General features: G+C 41.1%; 1 protein-coding gene across 3 annotated transcripts in view; it reads left to right on the top strand.

The window, feature by feature from the left end:
• The window catches only part of LOC122563625 (transcription factor HIVEP3), a 393,299-nt gene that overhangs the window by 72,742 nt on the left and 307,634 nt on the right, over positions 1 to 12,923 (top strand). For all 3 annotated transcript variants that reach the window (XM_043717599.1, XM_043717601.1, XM_043717598.1), the window contains exon 2: positions 12,067 to 12,177. The gene's annotated coding sequence lies outside the window, so the exon portion shown is untranslated. The remainder of the gene's footprint in view (positions 1 to 12,066; positions 12,178 to 12,923) is intronic.

Here is a 12,923-nt window from a genome sequence, read left to right as displayed (position 1 = left end):
CAAAGAGTGCCCATGGCGTTTTGTCTTCCTGGGCTCTCAGTGATGAGCTCCAGAACCACTGGAACCACGCGTAAGAAAAAAAAATTAAAACAGTCTTCTCTTAAAGCATTCATAATTCTCCAGTTGCTGGAACTGACAGATCTCGATGTTCTGATTTAGAGTTCAGCCATCAATGAACCAACTGTACTGATAAACAGCTCGTTCCAAACCTCCAAGCCCACAAAATTCAAGCAGTACAACCCAGCGAGTAATTGTAAATAGAACTGGGTTGCCTGTGCATAATGGACAGGACACACCAAGGACTGTCAGACTGAATTTGATGCTCCAGTTGCCCATAGTGTGGACTCCTCAGCAGCAGCAGAGTTAGTTACTGTATCATTCATTAATGGTAACCAGAATCTGTGGCCACAGGGGTGTGTCCACCTGCTTTGCTTTGGTGCTTTGGTTTAGTTTCTAATATCATGCAGTATCTATAGCAGTTGAAGAACAAGTTTCCGGGAGTCTGAGTCAGGTTAAAAGCATTATCTGTCTGCGTTGATCACAAACTTTATCATGCCAACAGCTTTCTGATATTTAACAGATTGCACTTCCAAAGGTGTTGGAAATCTGGAACTCACTCCTGAAAAAGCTGCTGAGGCTGGATCACTGAACATTTCATGAATGTTTTTTTGTGTAGGGCATTTGGAACAAATAGGATAGATAATGGAGTTCCATGGAGAGAAATCTGAGTTAACATTTCTGGTCCAATGACTCTTCTTCAGAATAGTTCTGAGGAAGGGTCACTGGACCCGAAATGTTAACTGATTTCTCTCCACAGGTGCTACCAGACCTGCTGCGTTTTTCCAGTGATTTCTGTTTTTGTTTCTGATTTCCAGCGCTCGGAGCTCTTTTGTTTTTTCGTTAATGGAGTTGAATTGTAGATTAGCTACGAGCTAACTGGTTGGTGGAATAGACTTGAAGGTGCTGAATAGAATATTCTTATTCCTATGTTTGTATGCCACTGTAAGGGATCCATGGCACTTTGCAGAGAGCAGGAGAAGTTTTTTTCTCTCAATGTCCTGGCCAATGTTTATTCCTTAACCAACAAACATTCGAAAAGCAGTAGATGCTGGAAATCTGAAATGAAAATAGAACACGCTGGAAATTCTTAGGGGCTCAGTCAGTACCTAAAAAACAGTTGCTGCTTCAAGTGATGACGCATTGAAATTTTCAATTGACCCAGGAGTTGAAGTGGGAGAAACACTGACAGCCTGATTGTGCACAGCAAGCTCCCATTATCAGCATTGTGATAATGAACAGATCATTTGTGATGCCGGTTGAAGGATAAACATCCGTCAGGATCAATGTGTATAAGTGAAACAGAACAGTATACAGAGATTACTCAGGCAGCATTTTGTTGCATCTGACCTGCAATTCAAAAGGATACTTTCTGTATAAAATCAAAGTGAAGTGCTGCAAATTGTGGATAAAGTAGAAACTACTGGAAACGTTCAAATGGACTGGCTGCATCTGTGGAGAGAGAAACACGAGTTAATTTTTCAGCACAATGAATATCCACCAGAAATCCGACTTGGCAGCATCTAGTCTTTCAATCTGTTTCGTGTTAATATTTGAAATACTTTGCCCCTTTCCAATCTTAATAACCACCTCCAATTTACAATCCTCTAAACTATCTGTATACATTTTCTAAAGCTTAAATCATGCTCTATCTTAATCACTCCACCATTGGTGTCCATGCCTTCAGCTGTATCGGTTGCACTGAAATTCCCACCTTAAACTTTCCACCCATGCACTGCTTTATGATGCACTTTAAAATCTGTCCTAACCTCTCCCTATAGCAGCCGGGTTTCACATTTTCTTTGTAATGACTCTGTGAGCTAATCTGGGGCATTTTGCTGCCCTAAAAGCATGATATAGATGCAAGCGTTATTGTTAGTTGCCATGCTTAGGGTAATTAAATAGTGTAACTGTAGTGCAGAAGTTACATTAATAGACTGGGGGCCCCAAGGACTGTGGGTTCAAATCCTATTTTAAGAATTTTGATCATTTTTTAAAAAGAAGTGGAAATGAAAAGCATCAGCAAAAGGGACCATGAAGCTGACAGATTGTCATAAAAATCAACTGGTCTGCTTTAGGAATCTCCTTTAGGAATTGAACACAGCCATCCTTACCTTGCTTGGCTTACATGTAACTCCAGTCCCTCATCACCAAATTTTAATCGCCCTCTGAAGTGACCTAGCCATTCTGCTTAGTTGTGTTGCATAAGATAACTAACTCTGGGAAACTAGGGATGGAAAATAAATGCTGGTCTTGCGAACTTAATGCACATCTTGAATGTTTTTAAATTAAGAATCCAATTTTGCTAATACCAACACCTCTCAGAATCCTGACTGGATTCAACAACCCCCACCCCAAAGAAAATCAGGCAACAGTGTGGAGAGCAGCCCTTTCGAAAAATTCAGGTGTAAAAGATTTGAACGCTAAAAGCAAACGTGTAAGAACTCCTGGCAAAAATAGAGGTAGATTGCCTGGGCTACACAGGCCAGATTTAGCAGGCCTCATTGGGCCTGAGATGGCTAAAGGCCGATTGTTTGGAAATCCCTACTGTGATCTATGAAGCAGCACTGACGCGTGGGGAGCTATGGTTCAGACTATGTATTGTAATCAATAGTAAATCCATGTCGCGTTCAGCACCTTGAGCTGTAAATCCACACATGCAAGCACATGCTTTTTCATGTCAAAGTTAATTGCCAGTACAAATAGTGGAGAGATATTCTGTGCTTTTTGTTCAAATAAAAGAGTTCTGTACAAGAAAGATAAAAGCCTTGTACTTAGTGGTACAAGGTTTAGGTATTATCTATACAGCTCAATGTACTTGTGTATCTATGCTTTTAATTGGTCACTTTCTATGCCCAGAAAGGGTGCAGAGAAAGCAGCAACTTGGTTAATTCTATCTGGCACATAGGATCAGAGGTGATTGTTAGAGTTGAGATTGGAATCTGCCCCTCCACTTGAACTCACCATAGTTATAATTCAGAAGAGTCTGCAGAAACTTTGCAATTAATTATACATTAAAGGCACTATATAAATGCAAGCCATTGTCATCATTCTTCAAAGGTAAAGGGGTGGCCTTATAAAAAGACATATTGAGGCCCTTTCCTTCACTAAAATGCAATAGCAAATGCTGTTAATGTGCAGCAAGCCAGTCAACCAGAAGAGCAGATTGTGCCGTAGTGAGGTGGGGAGACTGGGAAATGTCTTTGATGGGACTGAGTAAAAGAAAGCAAAAGGTCGGGAGGAGCAGGTGAGGGTTCACAGTTGGAATATGCCGATACCTTGTGGAAGAATTACACAATCCATTTTATGATCTGAAGGCATCTCAAAATGTTTCACCAATCCAATCACTGATGTAATGAAGAACTCTACATGCAGCAAGCTCCCAGAAGCCTATACATTTCTAATTGTTCTATAAATACTTTCAGCGTCTTTACCTGCACTCCTTATCCAGGCAACCCTTGAAGGAAGATGTGAGGAAAACTGGTCACACAATCCATTTTCTATCGCGGCAGGAGTCTGTGGCAATGGAAAAGGAAATCAGTGGATCTGCCAATACCTTCACTCAATGATAAAGAGAAAATTCTGCTCAGTCCCCACCCCCTTGTTTGAAATGTTTCTTGATTTATATTGTCCATAGTGTTTAGGATCTTGGATAAAGTCAGATTTCAGTCAGTTCCTCTCAGCTGTGTCCAAAGAATGAAGCAGTTGGGTTGGGCAGGGGTGGAGACTGAGAGGGAAAGATATCCAGGGATCAGGTTATTTCTGTCATCGTGAGTTTTGCCAGTTTCTGTTTTTTTGGAAAGGGAGGAGGAGAGGGAGCGAGACAATACTCAGTCTGCAAGAATGCAGCAATCAAGAAATGGTGTGGAAGATGAAGCAAAGAAATAACTTAAAGAGACAGCATCACTTTTAATACCCTTAGAAAAAAACTGTGTTATTAAACTGTCATCAATCACACCACCACTTACTGCTTAAAGTTGCCAGCTCTCACGTCAGGCTGAAGGCTTTTTAATGTAAATCTTGTTATTAAAGTATATTTTGGAGAATTTGTTCCACATCTTTATTGTGAATCTTATGATAAATGTTATTTTTTTAAAAACTCACGAATTGTCCAGTTTTCTTATATACAGAAGAGGATCATTACAACTGGCACATGCTCGTGTTTATGCTGAACATGACCTTCTATCCCTACTTCATCTCACCCCAGCAATATATTTGTCTCTTTTTTTGCCCCAGCCTACAAAGCTCTCCCTCACAAAACACCATGGCTGTTTGTGACAGATTCAATTTTCATGTCAATGAACGATTAAAATTACATTGTGTGGGATACTCACCTCGAGGACCACATTAGGCCTCCACTGTTCTGGGCCCCTTTGACGGGGACACTTTGGAACTGAACATGTCAAGTGCCTTTTTATGATCTGAAACTGACTTTGCTATCCCCTTTGTACTGTTTCAAATTACTGTTGCACCATTTGGAAATCTATTTGCAACAGGTGGGGCTGGTATTTGTCTGCCTTCAAATGAAACATTCAAATTGTTGGTTACAAAAACATTAAGATCCAAATGGTTTACCTTCTACCATCCCGGTGGAGCCAGAAATGAGGTGAGAAACCCCCTTATCCCCACCCTCATCCTCTTCAGTAGTGAAAACTTTGGAATTTATGGGTGGAATTTGATGTCTGTCCATGTGGGATGTTGGTTGAGGAAGAGACAGAGATGTTTAAACAGGGATCAGGTCCCCACTGCCTTCCCTCTTCTGCCACCAATTCCCTAAATTAATATTCACTGAAAGACCTCCTGCTTCTAGTAGCTGCTGGGGTTCACTCATGATGTGGAAAATCCAAAGAGTTGTATGGGTTGTATGTTTATGGGCTCCCGGGGGAGAGCTGTCATTAAAATACACTCAGTGCATGTTTGAGGGACCAGGCCTTGGGAAAGGGGTCTACCACGAAGATTCAGTGTCCGGAGCAAGGGGTGTACATCAAAGCACAATACCTGGCACCTAAGGCTATACTCTCATCAGGGCCAGGGATCCAGACCATGAGTGACACCAGGGCCATCATTTCTGTCCGCGGTTGGATTGTGGGCTGTTCTGTGCCGTTGTTGCCCAATCAGGTCAACCCTGATTGACGGGCAGCTTTCAGTGTGTGGGGTTACCTCCCCCCAGGGTGTGTCATGTTGCTCAGCCAAGGTCTGAGTTGCCCTTAGTTCCAAAGAGCTTCTGAAAAGAGGCAACACAGAACTTTTGTCAATGGGCAAGAATCGCTTTGGCTCCATTAAATACCAAAGGTCACCTCTTACCCCCAACGTCTATTGTATGTCACGTCACAATTACTTATTCCAAAATGTTATTTTCTGAAAGAAAACTGCCTGTATTGTTGGACCCTAGCTTCAAGTAATCTCAATTCCAGTGATGCCAGGCCTCCTCAGCTTCCTCTGTAAGTTTCTATCTAAGGACTGTCATTCAACCAAAGGGCTCAAGTGATTAACCTCATTCATCTCCACTGGCTCCATGTTTAACAATAGAAAATAATTGAATGTCTCTTTAAATTGCTTTGGCGCAGACACTGTGGTTCTTGTTCAACCCTATGTTTCAGCCCTCCATGTTTCTCTGGCACTGGTGTACGATCCATGCCTCTGTGCCCCCACTGTCTGCTCCACTGTCAGTAGAAACACACACTCGCTAGGGCTTCTCAGTCTGAACTCTTGGCATCTCTCTTCCAAAGATCTCCTGAGAACATGACGGTTTTATTGTACATTTAGTCACCTCCTATCTCCTGCTCTGTGAATGAGTGCTTTTCAGACTTTCTCCCTGTCTCCCCTGTAAATATTGGCCCATTCCCTGGGATTTTCCCAAGTTTTTACACGCTTCTTGGGTCCCTCACAAAAATATTGACACATTCTCGAGAATTGCCCCTGTCTTCCCTTTCAAAAGCACGATTTGAACTACTCAAAGGAAAACAGTGGTTTCATCGCAGAAAACTTTTATTAGTAAAATGTAACAGAAATAACAGTCAGCAAATACAGCAATGTGATGAACAGACACCAATCTGTGACTTTCCGTTCCCCAGGGATCACAGACCCCTCAAATTTGAAAATCTTGGACCTTCAGACGAGAACACAGATCAACTGAACCACTCTGAGCCATTTTTGTGTTTTATTTACGTTGATAGTGTGCATTTGCAAATTCCAATAGGGAAGTTTTCTTTAAAAAGTCAAACAAATTATTAAAGTGTTTGGAATTATGTTCCTTGCGAACTAATAATGCAGAAGGAAGTATTTGAACATTGGGGTAGGATTGCCTTTTCCAGAGGATTCTGATCTATTTGTTTACGAGGCTGTATCAAGGTTTCTTTGCCTTCAGCTGAAAATGTGTTGCTGGAAAAGCGCAGCAGGTCAGGCAGCATTCAAGGAGCAGGAGAATCGACATTTCGGGCATGAGCCCTTCTTCAGGAGGGCTCATGCCCGATGCTGCCTGACCTGCTGCGCTTTTCCAGCAACACATTTTCAGCTCTAATCTCCAGCATCTGCAGTCCTCACTTTCTCCTTTCTTTGCCTTCCCCCAACCCTGCAGATATCAGTGAGATTCGCGAAATCAAAACTTCATTGTTTTTCTAGAGAAGAGATGGATAAGGGGTGACTGAATTGAGGGGTGTAAAATTATGCAAATATTTTGGTGGGGTAGACCTAAAGAAGCTGTTACCTCTCTTTTTTGAGATCACCTACAGTATGGAAACAGTCCCTTTGGCCCAACAAGTCCACACTGACCCTCCGAAGGGTAATCCACCCAGACCCATTCCCCTATTTACCCCTGACTAATGTGCCTAACAGTATGGACAATTTAGCATGGCCAATTCACTTCACCTGCACATCTTTGGGCTGTGGGAGGAAACCAGAGAACTCGGAGGAAACCCACGCAGACACAGGGAGAACGTGCAAACTCCCATACAGACAGTCGCCTGAGATTGGGATCGAACCCGGGTGCCGGGCGCTGTGAGGCAGCAATGCTAACCACTGAGCCACCATGCTGCTCCCATAGGGTAAATCAAAACTAGAAGTGGAGTAATATCTTGAAATAGGAAAAATGGAACCTATTGCAACATGGACTTGTGGAGGTATTTGTTTTAAAATTCTTTTACAGGATTCTAGCTTGGAACAGGAGTTGGCCATTCAGCCCATTGAGTCTGTTCTATTATTCAATATGACAGTGGCTGACCATTTACCTCAAAGTTACTTTCCCACACTATCTCTCCTGGTGTCATTAGTTTCCAGAAATCCGAAGATTTCTTTTTTGAACCTGCTCAATGATTGGGCTTTCACAGGCCTCTAGAGCAGAGAATTCAGAGGTTCATCACTGAGTGAAGAAATTCCTCTTGGTCTCAGTTTTAAATGACCTCATTCTGAGATTGTATTCCCTGGTTTCGGACTCACCATCCCGGGGCGGATATATTTTATTGACAACCACGCTGTCACACATTGTAAGAACTTTGTAAGTTTCAATTAGGTCATGCCTTGTTCTTTGAAATTTTAGGGAATACAGAGCCAATCTTTTTAATGTTGCCTCATAAAATAATACCTAGGATTAATCTGGTGAGCCTATGTTGCACTCCCTCTCAGGCAAGTATACCCTTTCTTAGATAAGGGGACCAGCACTGTACAAAGTAGCCAGGTGAGCTGTCACCAAAGATCAATACAAACTGCATGTCTTTCCTTCTGTATAAATGAGGGAATTTATGCATGGAACTAGAGAAAGTGAGTAAGATCCTAAATGTATACTTTTGCACTAGAATTCATCAAGGAGAAGGAAATGGTTGATAGTAAGATTAGGGAGATGTATATTGATATTCTAGGGCATGTTTATATTAAGAAGGCAGAGGTGTTGAGTGTCCTGAAAACCATTAAGGGCCTGATAGGATCCAACCCAGAATACTGAGGGAGGCCAGGGTGGAGATTGCCAAGGCCTTGATGAGACCTTGGTATGCTGTTTAGCTACAAGTGAGGTCTTTCTAAAGATTGGAGAACAGCCAATGTTGTTACTTTTTTTAAGAAGGGCAAAACAGATAATCCAGGAAATCATAGACTGGTGAGCCTTACATCCATGGTAGGGAAATCATTGGAGAAGATTCTTGGGGACAGGATTTACTCACATTTTGAAAAGAATGGAATTACTAGGGATCGTCAGCGTGGTTTTGTGCAGGGGAGATCTTGACTCACAACTTGAGGAAGTGACAAAGATGATTGATGAAGTTTGGCTACATGAACTTTACTAAAGCATTTGACAAGGTCCCTCATGGTGGGCTAGTCTGAAAGGCCTCATTCCTGATGAAGGGCTCCGGCCTAAAACGTTGATTTTCCTGCTCCTCGGATGCTGCCTGACCTGCTGTGCTTTTGCAGCAACGCACTCTCAACTCTGATCACCAGCATCTGCAGACTTCATTGTCTCCTGGTCTGAAAATTAAGTCACATGAGATCCATGATGAGTTGGTAAGCTAGATACAAAATTGGCTTGGTCATTGACGAAAGAAAAGTGAGAGGTGTTTTTCTAACTGGAGGTCGATGACCATTGGTTTTCCACAAGGATCGCTGTTGGGACCTCTTGTTTGTAATACATATAAATTATTTGGATGAAATTGTAGGTGGGCTGATTAGCAAGTTTGCAGACAACATGAAAATTGGTGGTGTTGTGGATAGTGAGGAAAGTTGTCAAAGGATGTAGTAGAATACAGATCAGTTGGAAAGTTGAATGGAGAAATGGTAGATGTGGTCCATGTATCTTGTGCCTTTGACCTTCTAGATTTTAGAGGTCATAGGTTTGAAGGTACTATCGAGGCAGCGTTGGTGAGTTACTACAGTGTGTTTTGTTGATGGTACATACTGCTGCCACTGTATGTTAGTGATGAAAGGAGTGAATATTTGAGGGATTGGACAGCATGCCAATCTAGCAGGTTGCTTTGTACTAAATGGTAATAAGCTTTTTGTTTGTTCTTGGAGCTGCAACCATGCAGGACAAGTGAAGAGTAGTTCATCACACTCCAAACTTGTTCCTCTCCAGCCATTGGAGAGCCAAGAGGTCAGAAGATGAGCCACTCACTGTAGATTTCCCAGCCTGTGACCTTCTTTTGTAACCACATAAGTCTGCTCTCTTTGGTTTCTGATTAATGTTAACCCCTGGGATGTTGATAATAAGCGATTCAGTGAAGGTGATGCCATTGAATGAATTAAGGAAAGATAGATAAATACATGAAAGAAATAGATAATGTTGATAGAGTGTGACAAAATAGGGTGGCAAGAGACTTGTCTAGAGTATACCACAGATATGGAGCAGTTGGAGAATTCCTTGCTTCTATGCTCAATTTTCCATGGAATTGTATGAGGTTAATATCTTGTGGATGGCGCTCCTAGATTAAAACTGTTAATCCTATGCAGATTATTTCTTTTCTTTGGCAATGACAAAAGTGGTGTTTTTGGAAAATGGGAGCACTTTTAAAAATCATAACTTACCTGTTAATTGTATCAATATGAAGAAAACTTTATCCAGTTCTCTTTTTTTTAATAGACACATTGCTAGTAGGGTGTATGTTACCAGTGAGATTGGAATTAATAATGGTGAAAGAAATCTAATGGGTACATATGATTTGGAGGATCCATGGCTGTAGATTGTCCGAAGTTGGCAGGGCTTAGGAATGCGACTGTTTAAGACATTTCAAAAGAATTTCAGTTCAATGAAGGTGCAGGGAGGAGGAGGAAGGCCGACATAGAATATGACACTTGCATCTTAAAGGAAACAAGGACATTCAAAGAGGCATTGATTATAGGAAGAAAGAATGAAAGAACGTGGTTTTATATAGCGGCCTACACAAACACAGGGCATGCCAAAGTATTTAACTGCCATTGAAGTACTTTCGAAGTGTAGTCACTCCAGTGTGGGAAATGCGGCAGCTGATCTCTACACAGCAAGATCCCACAACCTGTAGTTGGCAGATCATTTTGTTTTTAGTGATGCTAAATGAAGGAATACTGTGGTCTAGGACACCAAGGAAACTATCTAGTCATAGAATCGTTCACATCCAGTGAAAAAGACAACAGAGGCTTCCTTTTAATGTCCCATCTGAAGGAAGGAACCTCTGACAGTGCAACACTCTTGCAGTAACACACTGGCAATGGCCTCCTCGGTTTAGATTAGGTTTCTACAAGGGCACTTGAATCCAAAACCCTTTGGATTAAGTAACCATGCTTCAAACTGAACCACAGTGTGGTAGAATTGATGAAACGTTTGGGCTGGTGCTAAAGTGCTGGTGCAAACACACCCAATAATAGTCCCAACATGCAGCAGTATCTTTGAAAATCTCAAATGCCGAAATTGTCAACTCAGCATCTATAAAGTGCATGAACAGGTGGATAGATTTAGGACAAAAAATTTTTGTTGAAAATGCAATCTTTACTTTTTTTTCTCAAAAGCAGAGTATTGTCAGTTTTGCTTGTTATTACACTGTGCTTATTATAGCTCTCTCTACAAACTCTGTGGCAACCACCGTATGACAATGGAGCTTGCTGCGTGGCTCCTCAGATGGTATCATAGTGAGAGTTCACTGCACTTGTTCTGTCATTTCAATTTAATCATCAATAAACACAGGGGAAAAGGGCTTTAACAGAACTGAGGAATCAAAGGACAGGAAGTAGGGAATTACGCCAAAGCACACAAGTGCATTGCACAAGCTAATATTTGATGATGACAATAGTTAGATTGCTTTTTTTAGGCCAAGTCTTCTTAATATCTTGAACACATGCTAAATTTTTACTTCCAAAATAAAGCAGCTACCACTAAATGCCCTTTGGGTGTTCGAAGCATTTCATGCATAAAAATTCCATTTTGTGAGCTTTATATTTCAGTTGAGTTGTTCAGGAGCTGCTGGAGACTTAAGATGCGAGCAAAGAAAGATGAGAGCTGTGTTTGTTGAGCTTTGTTGATGACCTCAGGCTGTCCCAAAGTGTTTTACTTTAAATGAGGTATTTTTGAGATGTAGTTATTGTTGTAATGGAGAAACTGCAGTGGCTAATTTGCAGACAGGGAGGATCCACAAATAGCAGTGTGATAGTCACCAGATAATACGTCAGGAATGATGCTGATTAAGGAAAAATAATGTCCAGGACATCAGGAAAATTGCCCTTCAGAAATTCCATGTGATCTTTCATGTTCGTTCAAGAGAGAATAAGGAGCCTTTGGTTAACGTCTCAACTAGAATACAGTACAGTCCTTCGGTATTGGCACTGGGCATGCCAGTGAAATGTTTGCATTCCAGTCTCTGAAATGATGATGTACCGATTCAGAGATAAATTTACTACAGAGTGAGTTATTACTGATGCCTGTAGAGTTGTTGGGTTGTTAAGGAAAAGGTTACAGAAGCAGGGCATTAAACTCAGAATTTTTCTCACACATCCATTGGTATCTTAAAGTGGAAGTTGTGTTATCAATTTTCCAACATTATCTTGGAGTTGCCTGAAATTCATGATTAGTCTCCTCAACATTACTTCCGAAAAGGTCAGACCACAAAAAAAAATTTGATCTTGGTACAAGGGGTCAAATGGTTTCTCTCATGCTTGAAAGTCTTTGATTCTATTGAAATAACTGCTGAGTTGTACAAAACTTAAATGTTGTCAAAAAGATATGAAATCAAAGCATAACCTCCACAATTCGATGTAAAATGAAAAGTATGGAAGGGATGCCAACATTGTTGGGTCAAATAGGATGTTCCAACTAGTTGCATTATTACGCTGTTCTGCTATTCTGACATTCCAGATGAAGGGCTTATGCCCGAAACATCGACTCTCCTGCTCCTCAAATGCTGCTTGACCTGCTGTGCTTTTCCAGCACCACACATTTTGGCTCTGACTCTCCAGCGTCTGCAGCCCTCACTTTCTCCTGTTCTGCTCTTGGACCTGCATTTTGTACACTGTAGGAACCATTTATTTTTGTACAAAAATCAAAACCTGTTTTCTTTTTTGTAGTTTTCACCGCGGCGAACTCAGTGCAAGTGGCAAGGTTCAAGAGGAGAGACCTGGGACTCAAGTGATTGGTGGTTACTGTGACAGCAGCTCAAAGGATAACAACTGTGACAAGTAAGGCATAATTACAAGATTTATTCACAGATTGTATATTTCTTCATATTAAGCTAATTTGAGATTATTGAATTGAAGTGGGCTACTGGACTATAAAGGGGAGGAAGTTTTATTGTAGCTATACCAAACCCAACTAAGTTCATTCATATCTGGAGTATTATGTCTGTGGGTACTGAATATTTAGAAAGGATATGTTGTCCTTAGAGGGAATGCATTTGCAGATTCACTAGAATATTGCCTCGGCTCCAAGGATTAACCTATGAAATGAAATTACATAAACTAGGTTCATTTTGCTTGAAATATAAAAGGTTAAGGTGTGACTTCATTGACAACTTTAGGACAGCTAACATTACATCTGTATTTAGGAAGACAGATAGAAAGGAACTCAAGACCAATCAGCATAACGCCGGTGTTCAGAATCAAACACAATTTCAGTACTTGTGGATGACACCAAAATTGGCTGGGTCGGGATTAGTTAATATTGAGAACTCCAAGAAATTACAAGAAGGGATTAATAAACATGTAGAATGGATGCATCACTGGCAAATTAATTTCAAGATAGATATCAATGAGGTATAACGTTTTGGAAAGGGAGGTAACAAAATAGTTAGAAAATAAGAATGCAAATTTGTAATGTGGGCAGAGCAGTGGCAAATGGAATTCAATCTGGAGAAGGTGTGACGTAACACATTTGGGGAGGGCCAAGAAATCAAGGAATTACGCTATTAACAATAGAACCCTGGAAA

Source organism: Chiloscyllium plagiosum, chromosome 27 (assembly GCF_004010195.1).
Source record: "Chiloscyllium plagiosum isolate BGI_BamShark_2017 chromosome 27, ASM401019v2, whole genome shotgun sequence".
In the NCBI taxonomy this organism is placed as follows: Eukaryota; Metazoa; Chordata; class Chondrichthyes; order Orectolobiformes; family Hemiscylliidae; genus Chiloscyllium; species Chiloscyllium plagiosum.
Note: the sequence above shows the minus strand (reverse complement) of the source record. Positions and strands in the feature narration are given on the sequence as shown.